At 36.9% G+C, this 15,811-nt stretch overlaps 1 long non-coding RNA gene and 1 pseudogene across 1 annotated transcript; one reads left to right on the forward strand and one right to left on the reverse strand.

Annotated features, from left to right (window-relative positions):
• The first annotated feature begins 203 nt into the window (after window positions 1–203).
• Window positions 204–3,260, forward strand: LOC134329166 (uncharacterized). Its single transcript, XR_010014820.1, has 3 exons — window positions 204–371; window positions 1,424–1,473; window positions 2,967–3,260. It is a non-coding gene; the product is annotated as an uncharacterized LOC134329166 (long non-coding RNA).
• Window positions 3,261–9,902: 6,642 nt separating this feature from the next.
• LOC134328691 (NACHT, LRR and PYD domains-containing protein 3-like) overlaps window positions 9,903–15,811 on the reverse strand; it is a 1,194,473-nt pseudogene continuing 1,188,564 nt past the window's right edge.

Genomic DNA, 15,811 nt, shown 5'->3' on the forward strand with positions numbered 1-15,811 from the left:
AAATGTACCCATAAATTTAGGATGGTTCTTGGCGTTTTTTCCATTTTCCATCAAATATATAAATTTTTCTTGGTAACAGGGTAGCTTCTTGTCTTCATTTCATAGCTTCATGTTCATGCGTTCATTTAATGTGACGTCAACAGCTCCCTTTATTAATGATCAAATGTTTTCTAATGCCTGAACAATTATGTGCAATTTCTCTGTCCTGTTTGCAGAACTTAGGTGGTTGTGGAGAATCACATGACTGGTCTCTTCCAGACATTGGTTGTGAGATCTTTGGCAGTAAATACAGACACCCTTCTAGTGAAAGGTCCTCACTTCAGCTGAAGAGAAAGAAGTTGGTTCATGACTCCTAGGTACACAGGGTGCATGTAGGTAACTCCTGTGTACAGTATATAGCCAGTCTGGCCTTTTTTTTTTTTTTTTTTTTAAGTAAGCCATATGTGACGCAAATATTTGTAAAATACCTCCACAGTACAGTTCTGCACACAAATTGAACTAGTGTTCGGAGTTCAACAGCGTTTTAAATGTGGTTGATTGGAAATGTTGCATCCATAATGTCTCAAGATGAAACATTCTTTGCTTTTGTAAAAGCCCTGCCCTCAATCGGTATCTGCCGAGTCGTTCACATTTGAAACTTTGTCTACCTGTGAATTATTGTCCACACAGCTGCACTGTGTAGCTCAAAGTGGGGATATATCCACTGAGCTTCTGGATGTGGGACTGACCTCAGAACTAACTTGAAGAATAGGAATGGCATTGTGTGGCTTCTGGTGAAATATTAAGCACTAAAAATTCCATCACTTTGGACGTGATTTCTTTAGCCTTCCGGTTGCTGTACTTTTGGTATTGGTCAAATGTGGTCTCCACAGTTCGCTGGATTTTTTTTTTTTTTTTTTTGGGTTTTACTAGCTGTGCTGTGTTCTGATCACTGTAATACTTACGTGCCTTGGGTGATGTACTCTTGAGTGTCGTGTCAGGTTAGTGGTGTTTAAAAACCTTTCTTTTGCCTCCCCCAGGAAGAATGTTAGTTTTGCACGTTTTACAGGTAGCTGTCTTTTGTCCGAGTTGATAGAAACTTTCCAACTGATCACATTTTCTATCAGCACAGCAGCAAAATTAACACTGGTTTCTGTAGCCGTGCACAAGGTCTGTATCTTCATCTGGCAGTTGAACAATGGGTCCTCATGCAGAGCTGCTGCAATCCTTACGTCGTGAAAATGGCCGATCACATATTTGACACAGCTTGAATCCATAAACTCAGCCTGCCTTGTGTCTATAGAATGTCAGACTGTTTGAGTATTGTTGCTGACCATGTGCATCCTTTCATGACCATTTCACTTGCAATTGAACAAACTGATTACAATGATTACAGTTACTCCCTTTTTTCTTTATTAGTGACCCAATTTCATTTGTTTGACAGCACTTGGAAATGGATGCTGAAACTCCAAATCCCAATCCTGGTCACCTTTGGTAAGTTCTCTTGGTCATTTGTATGGTTGTTAACTTGACTGCCTATAATGAATCATCTTATTTATAGTTTTTTTCCTTAATGCTGTTATAGTTTCTACTGGTGAATAGATTTCTGTTTATGAACTGTGATTTGAGCTCAATTTTATGGCCCACATACAATGACCAGCTTAGGTTTGCTTTCAGTCTTAAATTATCAATTAATAACAAGCACAAAAGCATTTGCTAAATGTGAATTAAATTTCGATTGGACAGTTTAACCAATAATCGTAACTCTGCAATGCTTCCTCCTGAGCCTCCAACACATTCTCACTCAGCAGATGTTAACAGCTGTAGATCATTCTGAAATGGCAGATGAATGTTAACATTAAACAAAAAGTTTGGAATAAACGTTGCCTGTTACATTTCCTGTTTCAAAAGTGCTCATCAAATCTCAAGCCGTCACATCATAAGATTAAAACTTTGTTGCCATGGTTATCATTTAATTAGACTTCTCACTTTTACTAAGATGATGGTATACTAACAGAACTCCATACAGCTTGGTAATCTCAGACCCTGCTGTTTCAACGGAACAAATGTTTGATAGTAAGGTGAGCAAAGCATGTTCTAGTGGACATGATGCACCAGTCAGTGAAGGAAGGTCATCAATGCCCAATTTCACTGCTCATTTACAAAAAATGCAGAGCTGAACTTCATTGCATAACTCAAAATTGCAGTACTACTTACAAATGACTGAGTTCTGGCTGCTTTGTTAGTTCCATCACTGGCATGCTGAGTAATAAACTTTCACCAAAACCCTTGTGGTTAAGTGAAAGCAGCAGTGTAAACTTCTTTCAGCTCTCTGCAAATTACTGTAGCATATCACAGTGCTCAAACAATGAGTTACTACAGCTATAATTTAGGATTCAGGCATTCCGGAGAGACAAATGGTAAAAATGTAACAAACAACTGACGGTTAATTAAAAGGAAACTCAAAATGCAGTATATCACAGTGCTCAAACACTTCTGAATATTACAGAAACTGTTGGTATGTGTGTGATACAGACAGAAGCTCCGTTAGCCAGCTGATAGAGTTAAAAAAAAAAAAAAAAAAAAGGTTAGCTATACTATTTGGGCCCAACTGATGACCGTGACCCAAATGGAGCATTATGTTGGCCAGCTGCAGCAGAGCTCTCACACCGCATCCTTAGTTCAGGTGCTTTATTAAGCTTATGCAGTGGAAGTGAGTTTACACTGCTTTCTTTTAGCTGGAGGGAAGCACAGGCTTTTTTGTCGATGTTACATTTCTCAAAAACTTAAACCTCATTCGAATCTTAAGACATTTAGTTGAAAGTTAAATATAAGTAATACAAAATGTATTTTCCAGATGAAGTGTTTTGTTGCAGCAGTGCACACACACCTATGCACACAGTTATAAGGACACTTCCTTCTACTACTTGTAGAATTTCTACAGTGCACCTTTTTTGTATTGTAAATCTTGCTGTTTTTGTTTCTAGGTGAATGCAGACATCATGTGTGTTGCCTGTAACAGCCATGCAAGGGGTTTGAGTTGTCTTGAAAGTTTCTGATGAGTGGAGTTTTAACCCAATTTCCATCTGCTGCACCTGAACTGCATGGATTCTTGACCATTTTTGCATGGTAGTATAAAAACTGCTACCCTCCTCGCTCCTGTAATGCAGACCACATTTACAGCTTCGTAAAGTGTTTAATTACTTTGACTCTTGCTGAACTTTAAATTTGTGCATGTCGCAACACACATGAAACACATGAGCAAAGAAGAGTGTAACATTTATGAAGACATTGATCTATGCTACTTCTGTTACTATTTGCAATAAAAAAGTGTGCTTACCTTCAACGTGTCTTGCTTCGTTTTCATTTTGCGATGTTTAACTTGGGTCCATCAGGTCATCAAATGATCAAATGCCAGATACAGTAGTCTTTTGCTGAGTTATCCATGTTTTTGTTTTGATTTTGTAATGTAACTCAGGAAGTATGAAAAGTAAACTAAGATCTTAATTTCCAACCTAATTTTCAAGCCTTGGTATAAGGTGTGAATTCATGCATGCTGCGATTTGTCCAAGTCTAATGTACACTTGTGTGTGTGTGTATATAAATATTTTTTTACTATATTAAGTAAATTAAATATTCAAATGTCTAAACTTTTCTTAGCAGAGGTAATATCCACAAATGTTATACTTTTCATTAACTTTAAAGAAACCTTTATTTTTCTTGCATGTACTTGATCCTTTATTTAGCTCTGTTTAGACAAGTATGAGGTTTCCTAGTTGCACTAATGGAGAATAAATGCATATTGTCATATGTACAATTCAGCTTGGCCACTGCAGAAACTGCAATCATCAATCATCAACGTAATGAATGGTGTGTTTTTTTGGGGGTTTTTTTCCCTCCCCACTTTTATTTCATTCTTCTCCAAAGGTAGGTCACGTCTGTCTGCCTGTATGAACTGGTGTGCCTGCGACCTCGCCCCGTGTAGTTATGTCGTAAGTGCGAGTTAATAAAGAGGTTTTTAAAAAAACAGTAATAATTCTACCTTCCAGCGTACTGGATACAATACTAACTACTTTTTTCATGTTGTGAGCATATGGTGTGAAAGTTCAACAGCTCGGGTGAAAATCGCTGCATAATGCAGATGTCAAAAAGACGTATATGCGTATGCGTTCAGTATGTAGAATGCGGTGATGATGATGAGACCAATGAAAGATCAAGTTAAATGGAACGCGATGCATTTAAGATGTTCCGACCTTTTCCAGACGTCTCTGAGACGTATATGTGCTATCAGGGTATGGATAATACACACACACACAAGCGCGCTTAGGACATTCGTATTGCCAAAGCTCAGTTACAGAGAAATAATAAAAATAACAAGAAACAACAAATATATACAGAACATGTGCAAAAATGAAATAGAATAAAATTATAATAAAAATAGTGCAAATAATAACAATAAAAGTAACATTTACAGTTTTGAGGTAGTAATAAAAATTAGTTGTGTGTGTGTGTGTGTGTATGAGACATGGTCACACACTGTCCCTCACCTGGTGGCAGGTGTGTGTACAGAGAGCTGCTAGTGTGCAGCTCTCTCTGTGCTCCCCCAGTAGGTGGGGAAGTTGGTCAGGAGGAAGTTCAAACATTGGGACCGGATATGGTTGTACATTGGGTGAGGAAGTGCAGCTCCGTCTCTACTGTACTGAGAGTGCAGTGCTGGCACAACCTCTCCTCCCCGGGGCAGCCAGGACCGTGTGTGTCGCCCCGTCTCCAGTCTGTACCTCGTCAAGGTGTTTCTTAATTTAGGATCTGATACTGTGCTCAGATGCTGCACTGTACTCTGTTTAGGGCCAAATAAAACTGCATGTTACTTTGAGCTTTAGTTTCAGTTTCCCAATAATTCAGATTCAGAATTTGGTTTATTCTAATTGGGTTTGCAGATTTTTCTTTGTTGTGTTAGTGTGTGTTATTAGTGTGTCGGTGTGTGTTAATTCCTCTGAACCAAGATGGACAATGAACAAACAAACAAGTGTCACATGGCAGGAATATCTTACCAATCTAGAAGCTTCTTGCAGGTTAAAAATATTACGACATAATGTAACATCTGAGGAATAATAAAATTGTTTTATTTTTGTAATATTGATTTCACATAAGAAGTAACTTTTGAATAACCATGTGTCCACTAAACTGTACATCATGCATCTGCAGCTGTATATCAATGGCACAAGTAACTTAGCTCATCTGTAAAGGTAATATTATTGCTGAGGAGTAAATTCACATTTTGGAGCAACTTGATGTTAGATATTTTATATTCGCTGTTTGTGTCGCAAAGTTAGGGACCTTCTCAAAAGTGATCCCTGGCAGCCAAAACAGTCCATCTGCTATTTGGATTTGGCATGTTTTGCGCATCTATGTAACGTATATTTATAAATCACTTTTTAACATTATTTATCTGTGATACACGTGAAGTTTGTAAATATGTGACAGTAACAAGACCAAGACAGACAATGGAGGGTCACACTTGGTTTAAAAATCTAATTTCAATATAATTTATACTGTTACACAGAGCATTAAAACGAGCTGTTAAATGTGTGGCAGTTATGATGCACAATCTCTAGATTTAGAACTGGCTCTTGATATCTGACCACCTGCAGCAAGATTTAATGGCAGCAGATACTAAGGTTTTAGTTTGCAATGTAATTGTCGTACTAAATGATCCATGTCAAAACCCCAAAATGTCACCTCTAGTGACCCAAAAGCACAAGAACAGTTGCTAGTATGATTAAAAAAAAACTTGTAAATAAGCCCCAAAGTTTTTAGATACTGTTCTGTGGAGTGATGAAACAAAACGTTTTTGGCCTATAGATCAGCAGTATGTCTGGAGGAGGAACAATAAAGCAGTCACTTAAAGGGCACCCTGCAGTGAAGCATGGTGGTGGCTCTGTGATGTTCTGAGGTGATGTTTTGCTTCTTCTGGCACAGGGAATCTGCAATGTGTGGCACACAAGATGGATTTAATCAAGTATCAGAAAATCCTAGGAGAAAATGTTATGCCTTCTCTGAGGAAGCTGAGGCTTGGGCATCATTGGACCTTTCAACAGGCCAGTGCTCCTTGGCATACCTCAAAGTCTACCAAGGCTTGGTTTTAGAAGAACAACTTGAAGATTCTGAAGTGGCTGTCACAGGGATGAACTGGCCATCAGGTATACTGAGAAATATCCCAGTGGACTGATATCTCTGTTTTCAGATAAATGCAGACTTCAAAAGAATCACCACCATCCTACTTCAGTCTAAACTTCTGTCTCAGCTGAACCTCCACTCATTCTGATGCAGCTGTTCTGAAAGAAATGAGGACAACTAGAGAGAGGCTCTGAACAATCTTTGGTCAAAATGCAAATGTAAGTGATTCACAGTTATGAGAAACTATTAACAATGGGTTGCTTTTCCTCTATTTTTTAAATTGCTAGAATAGTATCTTAGTTTTAACCTTTCGTGTCTTATAGTATATCTAGGGCCCTACTAAATTCACTGGGAAATTTGCCTAATTTCACAGACCTCGTTTTTCAAAATTACACTCAGAAATTAAATGATAGAATAAAGGGAAGCTACAGTACGCTGCACAGCCTATTTTAATAGCTGAAAGATAAAAATCCACACCCCAATCCCCCTTCTTTATAAAGAAAGAAAAAACTGTTCATAGGCAAATTATCAGGAGCATAATTCTTTACTGGCTTGTTCATTTGAGCACAGACTATAGAGAGATGATCATGTGTGTAGAGAAGCACACTGTTCATTTGACAATGGACTCCCCACTGGGACAAAATGCAACCAAAACAAAAGCACATACATCAAACATGAGTTCTCTACATAGACAGCATTTTACGTCATCCTACACTCCTGAGAAGAAGGCTGTCCAAATTATTAGATGCCATATCATGCTCCCTACTAAGAGGGGTTAATTTAAAGTGCTAAAGTGACTGAATAAAGAGAGAGCATCCCTCTTTCGTTAGAGGTGAAGGCAATCCCAGCATTCTGTGCAGCACAACTTTTCTCACCAAAGATTTCAAATATGGCGGGCAAAACTTACGAGTTTTTTTCAAATGTAATTAAATTTTTATTGATTTTTCGTTGGTATAAAGGTGTATGAGTGTCATTTATTCGCAAATGGAGTTGGTTTAAATGGCCTGAGGCTAACTGTGTTGGCTTAGTAAGTAAAAGCTGTGTTGACATAATGGCTGTAAGTATTGTGTCTGAATAACCTCCTTTATAAGTTCGATGTCAAACAGACCCATTGTCAGCACACTACACCACAGAAGAGTCTCTTACACTTAATTATGATGCTAAAAGAAGCTTTAGGGGATTTAGGATTTTTATGTGACGATGATGTGAGTGGCTACACTGAACCAAAAACATTTTTTGCTGATGGCATTAAAAAGTTGGTATGACGCTGTGAATAATGCATCGGAAGGTGACTGTAGGAAAGTGATGTACTTTGGGTTTTTTTTTTAATTTGTAATAAATACAGTTTTAAAAAGTGCAGAAACCTTTTGAAGAACCCTCGTACATACAGACATACACTTGATTCGGTTAAAATACAGTTCAGATATGAAGTTCCATGAGCTAGTGGACCTTAGTGTGTGAAGATGTTAAGTAACTGTAATGTTTAGGGTGCAGGGTTGGATTGTAACAGTTAGTATGGTGTATGTTCATGTTCTGGTTGGTATTGCAGGTGGATAAAAACTGTTTTTAAATCTGGTGGTTCTGGCTCGGATGTTAAGGTACCTCTCTCCAGATGGCAGTGACTAAAACAGGAAGTGGCTGGTCGTGTGTGGGGTCAGAGGTTATATTGCTGGCTTTCCTCAGACATCTGTAGTTGTAAATGTAAATTGTAAATTGCAGTTGCTGTGATGTGCTGGGCAGTTTTCACCACTCTCTGAAGGGTCTTGTGTTCAGCAGCAGTGGTGCTGCCGTACCAGACTGTGATGCAGCTCGTCAGGATGCTCTTCACAGTGGATCTGTCGAAGCTGCAGAGAAGCTGCTGTGGCTGATTGAATGGAGTTCATTTGAATAAATGAAGTTAGATTTGCAGACCTAACTATGGTACCATAGACATAATTAAATTGCTTAATTGTTACATAATACCTTTAGATAATGGCAATAAAAATGTAGCTTTTAGCAATTAAAATCTTGTACCACATGATGAAATTGCTTTAACGTTACACAATAAGTTGATTTTACAGTAATGAGAAATAATATCTTGCATCAACATGAATAATTAAAATAGTTTAAATGTGAATGAAATATTTTGGCTTGACAAGGAAAATGATATCAGTTGGCCATATTCTAATCATGTGGGAGTGATGTACACATTATTCAACTAAACTATCAGCAGAAGTTGAGTGAGGTCAGCAGATAACTCTAGTAATGGTAAGTTAGTAACATCTGATCTGCATTACAGTTAAAACTCAGGAGCTCACATTTAAACAGCAGCTTTGTGACGTCACAGTAAGGTGTTCTATAAAGAGGGGAGTAAGAGGGGTGAAGGATCAGTTGTGTTGAGACCCCCCACAGTGTTTCTCTCTCTTAAAACAATGTTTATTATATTAAATATGAAGGCGTTTATGTAAAGAAAACAACACGATCACACACACACACACAAATACCCACACACATGTACATATTACATAGTGTAAACTGTTTTATTATTTTGTTATTTATTTTAATAAACTGTTGTCTCATAATAAGAGTATTTAACTTAATCTTTTGTATAAGAATGACAAAGGGTGTTTTTGTTTTTGAAAAAGTAACATATGATAAAATACTGAGTAACTGGGAAAATAACAAAATAAAAAGAGCTGTTTATTCAATATGCTGCAACATTTCTTAATGTACAATAGTGTATGTAACAATCTGCCAAGTTTTGTTCTTCACCTTTTTTCATTTATAAAGTGCACAAGCAAACGTAATCAAACAAAATGCAATTTTACCTGTAACCAACTAATAAAAGAGTGAGAAACATGGAGAACAAAAAGCTTTATTTATTTATAATGCCTAAAACTCTGTTTATCATATACAGTCTTCTGCAAAAGTTTGTGCACCTCTGGTCAAATTTTATGCCTGATCAAGTGAAAAGAAGTTACAACAACACAATGTACAGGAGACTCATTTAATGATGGCATTTCCTGCACATTTTAATGCATTATCTCTTTTTTCTAAACTGAACAAATTAGAGGGAAACACACCTACACGTGACGAGCCTTTGTGTTCTTTTCAGTAAGCAGGAAGTAGTTTTGCTCCTTGCAATTTTCTCATGGACATCATTTTTGCCCAGTGTCTTTATTTTAATGGAATTGTGTACATTGTCCTTAACTAAGACATGAATATCTTTAGATGTTCTTCTGTGTTTTTTGTAGCCTTCTGGAAGAGTCATCAATGTGTTCTTCATGAAGTTTTTAGTAAACTGGCCACTCCTAGGAAAGTTCACTACAGTAATCTAGTCATTTAAACCAGGTAGTCAATATAATTTGGTTAACTGTTTGATCTAGTAGCTAAAGGTGCAGTTACTTTTCCTCATAGGGCCACATCATTTTTGTCAATAAATGAGACCTCTGTTTAAAAACATTTTGTGTTTATTTGGTCTTCAATAACAAAATGTGTTTTATTGTGTGATACATTCAAAAATAGCAAAATAGGAAAATAAGGTATATACTTTTTTTCATACTGCACTGCATTACTACAGGAAGATAAAAGTAATTAAGAATACAAACCTCACACAAAATATTCCTAAATAATAATGATACAGTAGTTCCAGTCATTAAAGGTAAGATGAACACAAGGTTTATTCAAAATATCAATCATAATGTATTGTTGTAATGTCATTTTTATTATTATTAGTCATTAACAGAACTGTTACACTTACTGTCCCTTTTATCAAATACATTATCATCATCTTCTATATTTAACATCATTATTAAGAATCATCAATTTGTTTTTTATTATTTTAATCTATTGTAGTTTATTAGTTTTATCAGTTAGTTGATTAGAATGTACAGTAAATAAAAAGTGACTTATAATTTTGCATATAAACAAAGAAACTATTATGTACCCCACACCACAGGGACCTCTACTGTTTGATGTCTATTTTGGTCTCGTCTGACCATTCAACAAGGTCCCAGATAAGGTTCCAGGGTGAGAATCATACAGAAGAGACTTTATTTATTCAGGCAGAATCTCGACATCTCTAGTAGCTTTAAACATCATTAAACTTCCTTATTACAGGCTAGATAGTGAACAGCATGCAAATGCATCAAGCTAATGCATTTTCTAAAACAGTCCTCAAGCACCCACACCCTGTTTCCCAGCTCCTAACTCACCTGTACCAGGTGCTCGGTGTTCAGTCTACGAGATTAATATAGATGGTACCAGAAACCTGATGGACTCTCCAATCTCATTAATTCAGTACTGATGTATAGAAGGAGGAGATGAAGGTCTATCATCACTTCAGAGTGGGTTTGAGAGTGTTGATTATGTACAGGAAGTAATGTCATGCACACAGTTATACAGAAAGCATGTTTACAGATTTGAGCAGTAAGAAGCTGAACAAAGTGTCACCATGTAGAATCCCAGTGTGAAGAGTAGATGGTGTTTATCTTCACTGCTCTTCATCTTCTTCTCATAATTCAATGTATGTTAGAATCAGATGCTGAAGATCAGACATAATCAGATGTTTGTCATAACCAGCACACACACACACACACACACACACACACACACATACATACACACACACACAGCAGCTGGAACAATGATAGAACATTTTACATGATTCATTGTTCACTAAAGAACCCTGATACAGATGAAGTTCTGCTAATGAGCAGTTCTGATTCCACAATAAGACAGACATACCACTGCATGTGTGTGTAATGTGTACATGTGTGTGTGTGTTTAGGTGTGTCTGTGTATAAATCAACAGTAACTTACTATAGTTTCTCCAGGTTACATTGTGAATTCACATTTAGCTCTATGAGCAGTTTTACTCCTGATTCTGCTCGATCACTGCCGGTCAGTTGCAGTTCTCTCAGACGTGATGATGGATTTGATTTCAGAGCTGAAGCCAGAGCAGTAAAATCTTCATCTGTAATACTGCAGTAATTTAACCTGCAGAAGAAAATCATTTAATAAAAATCATACATCATCTTCTCCCACCTCCTCCTCCATTCTCCATTCAGATCCACAACCAGACACCAACACTGAGAAATCTTCAACATGTAAAACTATTCTATTATATTAATGATAAAGTGTTTTATCTTGTGTGGGGAAAATGAGTAAAATATCAAACTCATACACACATCAATAACAGTTTCTGTATGAATGATCTTCTGTATCTAAAGTGAGAAATGAAGATCTTACACCAGTATCTTCAGTTTACAGTGCAGATTCTCCAGTCCAGCAGAGAGCAGCTTCACATCTGAATCCTTCAGTTTATTGTAACTCAGGTTCAGATGTTTCAGACTGGAGGAGTTTAAACTGAGAACTGAAAGCAGAACTTCACAACTTGTCTCTGTTAGATTACACAGACAAGATCAATCAGGGACAGAATCAGTCTTAAATAGTTTCCCATCAGTCACAAACAAGGAATCATAATTTCAGCTTTTAGCAACATTTAATAGAAAAACATGTTTTTATTTTTTACTTTTTTATTAATTGGTGAACTTTTAAAATAAATATTCTGTATCTACAGTGTGAAAATAAAGATCTTACTCCAGTATCTCCAGTTTACAGTGTGGATTCTCCAGTCCAGCAGAGAGCAGCTTCACTCCTGAATCCTTCAGTTTATTGTTACTCAGGTTTAGATGTTTCAGACTGGAGGAGTTTAAACTGAGAACTGAGGACAGAACTTCACAACTTTTCTCTGTTAGATTACACCACACCAACCTGGAGAAAAATAACAGACCAGTATTTTCTCTTTATTCATTACAAACACAAAACTGTTTCAGCTCTGTATAATGTTTAAAATGTTTTCTAATATTTAATCATTCTTAATCATTCTAAAACTTTCCACTGTTTACTGTATTTCAAGCAATCAAATATGTGTAATATTTGTGATGGAAATGAATATGAGTGATTCATAATCATATAATGTATTTTTATATATGTAGTAATCATTAAGTGTAAGATGTTTTAGAGTGCTGTGACCTTGGTCACGAAGCGAACAGAACAATCAGATAAAATGTGCAAACATAACAAGGAAGTAAAAACAAGGTCAATCTAAGACAAGCTATCACATCACAAGTGAGTAGTATCACCATCTGGAAAGGGATTTAAAATGATCTCAAAACAATTAGAAATCAGACATTTCACTGTCTGGAAAATAATTTATAAGTGGAGAACATTTAAAACAACTGCCAGCATGACCAGGTCAGGCCGTCCTAGCAAGTTCAGCCCAAGAGCAAACCGCAAAATTCGTAAAGAAGTCTCCAATAGTCCTACAATGTCATCACAGGCATCTACAGGTAGCTCTTGCCACTGTTGATTAGAGACTGCACATGTTTGATTTTCATGGGGGTGGTGCATGGAGGAAACAAAGACCCGAACTTCTGGAACAATGTGCTTTGGACAGATGAATCCAAAGATGAATTATTAGGGCACAGTAACAGAAGACATGTTTGGCACAAACCAAACACAGCAATTGAGCACCTCCCACCAACTGTGAAGCATGAAGGTGGAAATGTCATGTTTTGGGGCTGCTTTGCAGCAGCAGGGCCTGGCAAGCTCCCCATTATAGAATCAACAATGATTTTTCACTGTATCAGAGGGTGCTTGAAGAAAATGTGAGACCATCTGTTTGAAAAGTGAAGCTGACATGGAGGTGGACCATGCAACATGACAGTGACCCAAAACATTCCAGTAAATTCACCAATAAATGGTTTAAAAGAAAGAAATAGAGACTTCTGGAATTGCCAGATCAAAGCCAGCTCTTAATCTTATTGAGATGCCGTGGGGTGATTTGAAATGAACTTTGCATGCAAGAAACCCCTCAAACCTCACACAGCTGAAAAAAATTCTGCATGGACTTTCTCAAAGTCGATGTAAGAGACGGTAGATGGTTATAAGAAAACGTCTAATTGAGGTTATTTCAGCCAAAGGGGGAATACTAGCTATTAGGAAATAGGGTGTCCTAACTTTTTCCTTACAATCAATTTCCATTTTTGTTCATTACATTTTACAACTTAGATTTAAAAGTAATGTTTTAAGTTTTATTTGTTTAACAATATAAGCTCAATCCCTCAAATGTTCATATGTTTAAATATGTTCAGAAAGACAAAGGATCTCATGGATGTTTCATGGCATCCTCCTGATTCTGTTTGTGTGTCCAACTCCAAGGAAGGGGGTTGGCGATGGGGAGGGTGATAGAGGTATAAAAGACCTATATAAAATTACTCAGTTGTTCTTACTGAGGTATACTGTACTTCTATGCTGTATGTAGGAATCCACAACTGTGATTTCATTAAACTTCAATGTTTTTAATTAGAACAGATCTTCTGTATCTACAGTGTGAAAGTGAAAATCTTACTCCAGTATCTCCAGTTCACAGTGTGGATTCTCCAGTCCAGCAGAGAGCAGCTTCACTCCTGAATCCTTCAGTTTATTGTTACTCAGGTTCAGATGTTTTAGACTGGAGAAGTTGAGACTGAGAATTGAGGACAGAACTAAACAACTTTTCTCTGTTAGATTACACTCCCACAACCTGGAGAAAAATAATCAGATCAATCAGATAAATGAAAGACGTCACCCTGCAGCAGTAGGTGGAATCCAAGTAGCAGATCTGATAATATTACCCAAACTGCAGTGCAGATGAAAGTGAAAGCAGTTGAACTGATGATTCAGAATCAGTAATCATTTTAACACTGTCTCTAAAAGAGTCTGTGTGTGTGTTGCCCTGAGATGATTTATTTGTTTACAGTGATTGTTTTCCAGGATTAAGTAATTAGTGTAAATGAATGAATGTGTATAAACTTTGTGAAAGTGAAGATCTTACTCCAGTATCTCCAGTTTACAGTGTGGATTCTCCAGTCCAGCAGACAGCAGCTTCACTCCTGAATCCTTCAGTTTATTGTTACCCAGGTTCAGATGTTTTAGACTGGAGAAGTTTAAACAGAGAACTGAGGACAGAACTTCACAACTTTCCTCTGTTAGATCACAACCAGCCAACCTGGACAGAAACAATCAGATCAGACTACATTGCAGTTTGAAGTGAAAGCAGTTGAACTGATAAATTAACCAACAGCAGGACTACTCTACTGTATTGATTTACAAAGGGGTGGAGCTTCACATTTCTACATAGTCCAAAGCACTGTGTCCTACAGCAGTGTAGCAGCTGAAAATTAATACAAGTTACTTACAGATTACTCACAACTTGATTTCAATCTTCATTCTAAATCATAGTTGATAGTGACTGTGTGTGTGTGTGTGTGTGTGTGTTGGTCACCAGGGTGTGTTCTTACGTCCTTGGATTGGTTTTTGAGTAGCACTGGATCAACCATGGTCCTAACCAGTATGAAGTGGTCCAATAATTTAATCTAAATTAAATTTACATTCCATAATTACTCACTATTTTACTTTGTAAAGGTTTCACTCTCACAGCTGTATTTCTGCACAGCACGACTGGGAACTAATAATTATCAGGAAGCTCTAAGTAGAAACTGCTGTCACTAACATTCAGGGTTAGAGGTACAAATACTTCTGCTCCTGCTTTCAGGTGAAATTCTAAATTCTGTATAAAACTAGTGCACAAGTCTAAACATTTACACGTCATGTTTACGTAAACTGAGCTCTGTTTATTCTACGTCTGATTCATGAAACTGTCAAAACAATCTAATTGTTATTACAGTGTTTTCATCAGAGTAAAATTCATTCTCTTGAAAACATGATTACACATCAGTCAGATCAATTCCCTCCATGCTAACATCTTTAGATCTCTGCAAAGGTGGGTTAGTGTACTTTACAATTGCACCACTTGAGCTAACATAAGTGTTTGTATTTAAAAAGATTGTCTATTATTAATGCATTTCTCTCTTTATTAGTGAACTTGCATTCACCATTTAGTCCTGATGTTTATTAAGCTCTGTGGTTGATTATTTCTACCATTTCACATCAGATTTTATACTTAAACACTACATTTTTTGGTCTCCTCTGTGCCAAAACGTATTTTAAGTGTGGTAAAAAGGAATAGCAACATTACAACATGGTAAATGCTTTACTATCCCAACTTTTTTTTTAAATGTGTGGCAGACCTGACATGCAGGAATGGATGTTTATTAATAAATGAAATGAAGTTGAGCAGATAAAACATAAAATATCTCAGGTTCATCCTGTCTGCAATCAAATAAAAAGTGAATGTAAGAAACTCTGTTTTTTTATTATTTGCATTTTTCATGCTGTCCCAACTTTTTCTGATTTGGGGTTACAAATTTCAGATACATTTTAGGATTAGACTGCAGCACTTTAGGTCTGCACCTTCCTTGTACATTTAACCATTAGTGATGAACTCTTAAATTAAACATTTATCAATTACTCACTTAGCTTTTCTCGATTCTTTCACCACTGGCAGCATCTTCAGAAGACCTTCATGAGATGAGTAATATTAACTCAAATCAAACTCATCCAGCTCCTGATCTGAGTTCAACAACACAAACACCAGAGCCGACCACTGAGCAGGAGAGAGCTCATTGGGATCAATGGAACCTCTTCTGTTCAGGTATTGTTGGACTTCCGTTACTAGAGAATCTTCGTTCAGTTCATTCAGACAGTGGAACAGATTGATGGATTTTTCTGG

The sequence above is a fragment of the Trichomycterus rosablanca genome, chromosome 15 (genome assembly GCF_030014385.1).
Source record: "Trichomycterus rosablanca isolate fTriRos1 chromosome 15, fTriRos1.hap1, whole genome shotgun sequence".
NCBI classification, from domain to species: Eukaryota; Metazoa; Chordata; class Actinopteri; order Siluriformes; family Trichomycteridae; genus Trichomycterus; species Trichomycterus rosablanca.